An 8,274-nucleotide genomic window follows, 5' to 3' on the forward strand; every position below is an offset into this window, starting at 1 on the left:
ATAATCAAGACCTCTGAAGCTGAACGTGACTTTTGTCAAATAAATCACAATATTTCTCACTTGATTTTGATAGTTTGTTTCAGTATATACTTAATAAAACGCCATAGCATAGGCCTAACATTCTCATAACACCTACCACAAATACAGGAATATTTTGCTCTCACCTGAGCTAAAAAATGAACAGAGAAATTTGGAACCATTAACTATTGTTTTCAATTAAGTGACACTAAGATCTGTGCCCACCTTTCTCAGAAATTTATATTTTTACCATGATAAAACCATGCATATTTAACTTACAGTGACTGTGTGTTATTGCAAGAGAATTTGATGCTTGCAGAGTTTCTATGATGCTGTTTATTTTTGCTACTAAAAAACAGAGAGATTCTCTCAAACCCACCTCTGATGAACTAACAGAGGCATGCTTGCTTCTCACCACCCATCTAGTGGTTCCTGTAATAAGAGGGGCCATTAACCTCTCCTCCTGGAGGCAGATGCCTGGTGATGGGCAAAATCCGCTGTGTTCACCCCCAAACATGAGGAGTCCAGTCTGCATAGTCATATGGGAAAGACAGTCCACTGAAAAAAGAGAGAACTGAAACCAGCCGAGTAGTATCTGAATGTTGTGTATTACTGTTTCGCGCAGAAAACAAAGGGGAAGAGACATTTGTAATTCTCATGATTTTATGAATGCTCTGCCTCTTTTTTTTTTATTTAAAAGGTCTAAAAATTAGGCTTGATTTAACAGAAGGAAGTACTCCTTAATTTTGGAAAATGCCTAATGGAGATCCTGACTAACTAATCAAACATTAGAGAACTGGCAAAAGCATGCACCTGCGTAAGAAACAAAATAATAAAATAAGTACAAGGTGGTATGTTTGTTTCGGGCTGAGGATCCTTATGTGACTGTCGGTACTGGTTCTACATGCAGATGTGATTTTATCTGTCAGAGAACTGAAACACCCGTTTCCTACATCCACAAACCCCCAACTGCCTTACCTCTTTCACCACAATCTTTTCTTGATTAAAAAACAAACAAAACAGCAGAAGAGGAAAACGGGCAGGTGGTTGTATGGCTGGCGGGTCTGCATGTCCTGGGCAAAGCAGGAGGTGCCTGGACGCAGGGGAGAATGGACACTTGGGGACCAGTGGTTTCAGAAGCATTCCCACATCCACATTCCTTGGCCCCATCAAGGCGGGAGATGCCATCCCATTGGTGGTGGTGTTTGAAAGTGAGCCTGAAACAAGGTGAATCTAGCAGAATCTGAGGCCAAGGAGGGGATGCTGTCTGGAATCCTTGAGGCCTTTACCCTCAGCTCTTCCTAGACCCACCTGCCACAGTTTGTGGAGCAGGCTGGGGCTCTGAAGGCTGAGGGGGTCCAGGTGGTGGCAGGTCTGAGGGTGAATGATGTCTTCGTGACTGAAGGGCAGGGACGAGCCCACAACACGAAAGGCAAGGGTGGGCTCCCGGCTGACCCCACTGTGGTCTTCGGGCAGGAGACACATTTGTTACTAGATGATTCCTTGGTGTTTCTCTTTGGGAATTGATGGCTTAAGAGGTACTGCTTGTAACAGAGGAAGGTGAAGTCCATGAATCGGAGCGCACGGCCCAGGCTTCACCTGCAGCCTGGCTGGCAACCTCATCTGTGGCTCTGAGGCCTCTGCCCAGAGGTATTTCTTCTCCCCTTCCCCTTTTCACCTGCCTGACCCAGGCAGAGGGCCTCAAGCCAACCTCAGCTGGAGCCACTCAACTTGTGCCTTAGCCAGATTTCTGCAATAAACACTTCTGATTCAAAAAACAAAGAAAAAACAATTTTTTTTTTTTTTAAGCTCTGGTTAAAACAGACTCAGTGCTCTAACAATGGATCAGCAGGAGGAAAAAGAAAAGAGAAGCAAATGTCACCTACAGGTGCATTAAAATAATTGTGCTCATCTGAAACACTTAGACTTCTTGTAAACAAATGTGAGCTAGCAATCCCGACATCTCCATCACGGGTAGCCACAGGGATGAACAGCAACTGACTGTCGTTGAACACCTCAGATTCAGTGTCGGTGGCTTCCTAGCCGCAGCTGCTGGAATCAGCCAACAAAAGCCGGCTGCAGGAGAAAGCTGATCTACGGAGAATTCACAAGGAATGGAAGTGAAACGGTCTGACCTCTGCAGTTGCACCAAAACGGAACCAGGTTGCACGTGTGGTTGGGTGAGGGCCACTTAAAACTCCAAGGAAGTGGCAGTGAAGACTCGTAAATCTGTGAAGGAAAGTCACTGAGGTTGAGAAATTTCTACTGGGCGATCTGTGCAAGGGTTTAAAAAAAAAAACAACTTAGTAATTTGTCTTTATAGACATTTATCTTCCTATGTTGGCTGTTATTAGCAGTTGCTTTTGTCTTATTGGCGTCATAAATAAATACGATGATTTCCTTTTTTTTCTTTCTTAAAGTTTGGTCAGGGAGAGTCTTTATTAGTCTAGAGGATCTCCTTTTACCTAAGTGATAAAGAATTCAAAGGTAGCTGTCTCTTACAGTTCAAGGTTGATGGAACTGGGAGTGCAATCATGGAGCTGGATTCCTTTTGCCAATGGAATGGCAGGGTTCTAGAATTAAAGTAGTCACATGGTGGCGCTGAACTCTTAGAAAGATCTGTAGTGACGGTTAATGTATCACGGTGTGCCAAGGGACAAAACAAAATAAATATTCAGACAATAAGAACATTTCTTGACTTCTATAACTTAAAAAGATCAGAAGCCAGCACTCAAGACTGATGTACGTTTCTACAAGGGAAAATAAGAATTCACTTAGTTTCCAAACATGAGCCAGTCCTTAGCCACTGACTTTTACTGTGATATTATTATTATTTTTTTTTTCGGTATGTGGGCCTCTCACTGCTGCGGCCTCTCCCGTTGCGGAGCACAGGCTCCGGACGCGCAGGCTCAGCGGCCATGGCTCACGGGCCCAGCCGCTCCGTGGCATGTGGGATCTTCGCGGACCAGGGCACGAACCCGCGTCCCCTGCATCGGCAGGCGGACTCTCAACCACTGCGCCACCAGAGATGAGCATCAGAAGCACTCCTCAGGCACTTAAATGGACAGCAGTGTATACACAGTTTTGCCAGGACTGTATTATCTTCTGCCTTCTGTCATAACGTAGCATGAAGGAATATTCATTGTCTGGAAATTCTGAAGACCCTCACGCTATGTCACTACACTGATGACAGCACGTTGAGCGGACATTCGTTCTCTGCATGATAATACACTTCCTGAAGACAAAGATGCTTTCATTATTGTCTTTATATTTCTGCACTACTTTGCACAATGTCTTCTGCATCCTGGGGCTCCTATGTCCCAGCAGTTGCGTTCTTGAGAAAATATCCCTTCTTCTATTAAGTGTACAGAAATCTTTGAATTTGAGGATGGGTTTCTTGGTCACTTGGTAAAGTCTACAATTCTATTCAGGTTTCTATATGTGACTATGATCAAGTTCCTTAACATCTTAGAACCTCAGCTCACATACTCGCTAGTGTTGGCGGGTCTCCTGCAGAGGCAGGAGGCGGCGGCTACGGCTCACAGAGGGGCCAAGGACACCGGCAGCAGGGGTTCTGGGAAGTACTCATCGGCGTGAGCCCTCCCAGAGTCCACCATTAGCCCCACCAAGGAGCATCAATATCATGATTTCTGAACTATTTCTAAATAAATGCTTCTGTGTTGCTGGATTGTCTTTCCTCCGCGTAATCATAATATTGGCCGTTTAGAATAGATTTGCTTGTAAAAGACAAGCGGTATTGAATTTGTTAGTTTCCTCTGTTATGCTGAATCTGAAATTAGCAGTTATTGTCTCCAAGTATACAGTGGTATCTTGGTGACAGCTGCATAAAAACTAGAGTCGACGGGGACATAATTTTTCCACTGAATTATCTTCATTAAAATAGGAACTTATTAGATGTCCTGACATGCTGCCCAGATCCTCCTCCAGGTAGAGAGGGCCCATTCTCTAAGCTGCTGGAATTGCTGCTGCCTGATGATGGCCCACGCTGTCAGCCTCAGCTGACTAAAGCTGCCTCTCCCAAGAATAAGCCCCCTTTCGGAGTATGCCTGCACTCAAAGATTGGTCAAAGGGTAGAAATGGAGATTCCCTAGAAAGGCCCATTCCCCTAGTCCCAACTCTGGACAGCTCTAAAGGGCCACCCCAACTGCAAAACTCCCCTGAAATCGGCTGAGACTGCTGAAATCACATCACTACTCAAATATTCCCTCCTCCCTAAACTTCTTTCTTTCCTCCCTTCCTTAGGTATGGATCTCATGAGTCCCCCCCCCACACACACACACACATAAATGCCCTGCATGGTAATCTCATTCAGAGTCTGCTTCCCAGGGAACCCAACCTGTGACAGTTTATGCCAGGTAAGGTCCATAACATACAGCAAATGCTAAGAGATTTGGGAGCTGGATCACCCAACCCTGGATGGCAAGAAGGACCCCACCGGTGGTAGCTGGGGCACAGATATCTCTGGGCAAAAGGTGTCCCTGTGATTGTTAAAACTTTTGCTGGTGGCATACTGTTGGAAGGAAAGGTATTAGCTGATACAGTATATCAGCGTTTGAGAAATATGGGAGGAGTAGTAACTCTAAGGACGATGGACCCAAGTGGCTATTACTAAGTATTATTGACATTTTCAAAAAGGTGAACACAACGCTGAATGTATTGATCAGTAATTTAAAGTTGTGTGAAGACCAGAATGCCTCTTTGGTTGCATATAAAGGAGCTCTTGTCCACAGCAAAAGGACAAAAAACCCTGAGAACCAGACGAAGGACTTAATTGTAAGAGTAGCCAAGCTCTAAAGAAGCTTAAATTCCCAACAAAGGCGGGTCTTTTTGAAACGGAGCAGGGCCCTCCCGTGGTCCTCGCCCCCCATGTCCTCCACCTGCCTTTTGTCTATGAAAAAAACTTTAGCCAAAGAATAAGTTTAATCAGAGAAGTGAGAAAATGCAGAAACGAAGGAAAACAGTCCAGCAAGACTAAATAATAGTAGTTTAGTCATTAAGCAGAGTCAAGGACCTTTAGTTCCTCCTCCAAGGCTGTAGATAATATTCTGAGCCCTATCACTGTGAGCTGTCTTGTAAACACTGAAACCCCCATCAGGTGGAAGAAGTTAGCTACATGATGAGCAGAACTATAGCCATGACATAAATGGCACAATTCTGAGAATTGGCCTCAAGGAAATGGGAACGAACCAACCCTGGAACTGTACTTAATCAAGATGACGCTGATCAGACCCACTTGCGTGACCATTTCAAGATGACAGTCGGTGCTGACGGTGCCGGTTTCTACATGGAGCCCCCTCCCTCCGTCTATAAAAGCTCTTGCCCGCTGATTGTCAGTGGGGGGGAGTCGGCCTTTGGACAGGAGTCTGCCCGCCCTCCCCCTCTGGCCCCCTGGTTGCGGCATCCAGGCATCCGAAATAAAGGAACTTTCCTTTCCACCAACCTGCCTCTTTATTGGCTTTTGAGCGGCGAGCAGCCGGACCCCACTTTGAGTTACATTTTGTGGCAAGGACAGAGCCCTGATTGGGAAAGAATGGGCTTTCACGGGGTTGATGGCCCCAAAGTCTGGAAACTTCAAATGTTCCTAAAAACCCTCTGAATTGCAAAAGTGGTCCACTCTCCCTCGCTCGCTCCTCCCATTAAAGGAGAAGCAAGCACTAGCCCTTGCTTAAAGAAGGGGACAGAGGCTCCCTCTGCAAGGTGAAATGGCCTCTCCTCAGAATCTGTCCCACCATCCCTCCTGGTCAAAAGGCCAATAACTGGTGGTCAACCATAATGTAAGCTGGCCAGGGGAGAGTTTTCTTCTACTCTCTATTTAGCATTATCAAGACAAAACACAGCCAGTAGAAGGGCCAAAGATCGCCAGACTGATGAACTTGAGATTCTAGCTCTCAGCTCTGCTAGTGCCCCTCTGGTGTGAACCTTGAACTGTGACCTCAGTCTCTCAATTTATAAAATAAGGGATTTACAAATCAGATAAGACACCTGAGTTTGGTCACAGAGACACATCATCTAGGGACATGAATACACACCTTCCTCCAGGGGAGCCTTGAAAGACAGCAGTGGTGGAAACACTCCCAAATGGCAGAGCATCATTCACTCTGTGTAGAAAGAGAAGTGGTCCAAGCTGTGTGTGTGTGGTGTTGTGTGGTGTGTGTGTGTGTGTGTGTGTATTCAGGGTCAGTGGCAAATGGAGCCACAATTTCCCATCCCTCACCGCGTGTATACACCCTGCAAAATCCCCAGGACTGTGGATACGATGGATATTTTCCTCACGTGATTAGGTTGTGTTACATGGCGCAGTTGACTGCAAGATGAGGAGTTATTCCAGGTGACCTGCCTCATCACAGGAGCCCTAGAAAAAGCAGACGACTGTCTCTGTGGTAGCAGAAGGGGAAATCAGAGGTTTAAAGCACAAGAAGGATGTGATGGGTGTTTTGCTGACTTGGAGATGGAGGGGAACACGTGGCAAAGACTACAGATGGATGTTCTAGGAGCCTGAGACCAGGTCCCTGGTTGACAGCCAGCGAGGTAACTGGAACCTTTCTTACAACAGCAAGGACAGAATTGTGCCAACAGTAAGAATGACCCTGAAAGCAGATTTTCCCCCAGAGCCTCTAGACAAGAACTTAGCCTCACTGCCCATGACTTCAGCCTTGTGATATTCTGAGACTATGCCAGACTTCTGACCTACAGAACTGTGAGCTCTGGGTATTGTTTTAGAGTCCCTTGGTTTATATGGTCATTTGTTTTGCAGCAACAGAAAAAACTCAGCCTGAGGTGTTTCCTTTTACAGGGGTCACAGTCCTGGGATGCCTAAAGTTCAATGACCAAAAACAGTTGCCGCATATATTTTGTTCATTTTTATAGTTGTTTGAAGCAGGATGGGTAAATGTGATACTGGTTTATAACACCCATGGCTGGAGCCGGAGTCACTTTTCTGTTTAGGCAAGCATAAAATGCTAGACCTCGAGTCGGAATAAAGTTCGTCATTCAATCGCCGGCAGGTCTAGTATTTCTGATGGGATAATAGAGGAAATCGAGTTCTTACTTAGGTAAGACTTTGGAGAAAATGACATTGAGTGAAGCAAACATCATTCTGGCTAAACTGTACACAAATATTCTTGCATGGTTAACTGAGTGGCGGGTATACACAGAAGTGGAGTCAGTTTTAAAGTCATGATAACGTCCCCCTGGGGACAGGTAATCCCATTTGATAATCACATGCAGCTAGAGTTAGATATTTTAGTACTGACATTCTTCCTCAATGGCCTTTTCTAAAGCCACCTCTTCTGGTCTAAAGTTTTCCTTCTGTTGAGTCCCACACCATCTTTGTTCCCTCTGTCAGGTTCCCTATTATATAAATGATCATAACGTCTCAGATCCCCTGAATTCTTATTTTGAGTCCTGTCATTAAGATTTATATTCTACCTATTCTACCTTCCCAAAAGCCTGCTGCTTAGATTCCTGTCTTAATTATTCTCCCCTTTGATCTTTGTTTCTCTTTCTTTGCATCAATGTCAAAATTCTTCTGTATGACCAGGAGGTGACTCTCTCTTGTCTCTGAAAATGGAAGATGTATTGTCTTCCTCGTTGTGGATGCTACAATATTTAAAATTATCCTCCAGAAAACCCATACACGTTTACTGTGCACCCAAATAAAAGAAAAAGGAAAATAACATTTGGTAAATGTGGTCGGTAGTAAGATAAAGTCTATTGGTTGACTTTATGTTACTACAACTTTATTGTATTTTTAATGCATTCCCTTAAGAAACTCAAGTAGAAATGAAGACATATTGACTGAATAATTTCATAGTCCTTTTCCAACTTCTGCAGTTGGAGGCAATTAAACGTATAGATAAAGATACAAATGCTAATGTATTCTGGTATAGTCGAGGCATCTACAAAACAATTTTCCCTGGAAAATGCCTGTATGAGAACGGGTCACACCATGAGAGCGGACTTCCTGATGTACCAGAAATGTATCTCTGACAAGATTTTTAAGCTCCAGGGACTGTCAGGGGAAAATCTTTTGGGTTATTAGTTGTTTATATTCTGATAGTAAAAGATGTTCCCCTGAGACTTAGGAAACTCATTGTGAGTTGGACATCACAGAACTGGATTCCTCCCCTAACAGATCCTGTCTGTCCTCTCTGAGAAGTCAATCCTTAAGATTCAGGAGGGAAGTGTGAAGAACTGTATATGCACCACTGTATTTTCCCTACAATAAGTGAACTC

General features: G+C 44.5%; 1 pseudogene; it reads left to right on the forward strand.

Moving 5' to 3' along the window:
* The first annotated feature begins 1,069 nt into the window (after positions 1-1,069).
* LOC116759729 lies at positions 1,070-8,028 on the forward strand (annotated as a pseudogene).
* Positions 8,029-8,274: the final 246 nt, after the last annotated feature.

Source organism: Phocoena sinus, chromosome 9 (assembly GCF_008692025.1).
Source record: "Phocoena sinus isolate mPhoSin1 chromosome 9, mPhoSin1.pri, whole genome shotgun sequence".
NCBI classification, from domain to species: Eukaryota; Metazoa; Chordata; class Mammalia; order Artiodactyla; family Phocoenidae; genus Phocoena; species Phocoena sinus.